The sequence below is a fragment of the Mastomys coucha genome, unplaced genomic scaffold (assembly GCF_008632895.1).
Source record: "Mastomys coucha isolate ucsf_1 unplaced genomic scaffold, UCSF_Mcou_1 pScaffold1, whole genome shotgun sequence".
Taxonomy (NCBI): domain Eukaryota; kingdom Metazoa; phylum Chordata; class Mammalia; order Rodentia; family Muridae; genus Mastomys; species Mastomys coucha.
In genome coordinates this window covers 47,013,798-47,014,627 of record NW_022196891.1, presented here as the reverse complement: position 1 = coordinate 47,014,627, position 830 = coordinate 47,013,798, and positions in this window count along the sequence as shown.

The window sequence follows — 830 nt, the reverse complement described above, 5'->3', positions numbered from 1 at the left end:
TGCTAAAACTAACACTCAAAAAGACAAGCAAAAATAATTACCAGATTGTAAAAACTACCTCCGAAGATACTATAAGTTCTTATGCCATGGTGCGCTGGAGGGACCCTCTCACCAATGCCTGGTATGGACCAGACCCTGTTTTGGTTTGGGGTAGAGGGTCAGTGTGCATTTATTCTCAAAAGGAAGATGGGATACATTGGCTCCCAGAAAGATTAATCTGCCAAGTTGACTCAGAGCAACTGCCATCTTAGCAGGTACGCTCAAACTTCTGCGGAAAAACTATTTCCTTTTTCTTTCGTTTTCTTTTGTTCTAAGTTGACAGGCCTTTTTCCTGCCAGTTTTGAAGGTGTTTTTTCCATTTTATTCGGAAAATTGCTTACTCCCAAAGCAAAACAAACAGTGGCTCACCCGGAGCATGGAAATTTTGGCTATCGCTGCAATATTTACGTTCTAAGACCTGGCGACATCCCGCAGTCCAACGTTGGCACACCATAGAGATTCCAGCATTTCAAAGGTTAATGCAAGTCCCGGAGTCAGCAAGAGACTAATTTGCATTGTATTGAGACCTGATCCCTAGGCAACCGACTCCAGAGCCCAAGGGGAAGATTTGCAACTCAACAGAGGCCTGTTCCCAGCTCCAGCCTCCCAGCTTCAGCATCAGGGTGAGCAGCCCTGCCAGGACTTCTTAAGCTGCTTTCTGAGAACTATAGCAGTTTCCGGACTCTGCAGGTATTAAAGGCATATCTTGGCATTTTGTATGAATTTTGTGCAGACTCTGCAGGTATTAAAGGAATATCTTGGCTTTTGTATGGCATTTTGTGCAGACGTGA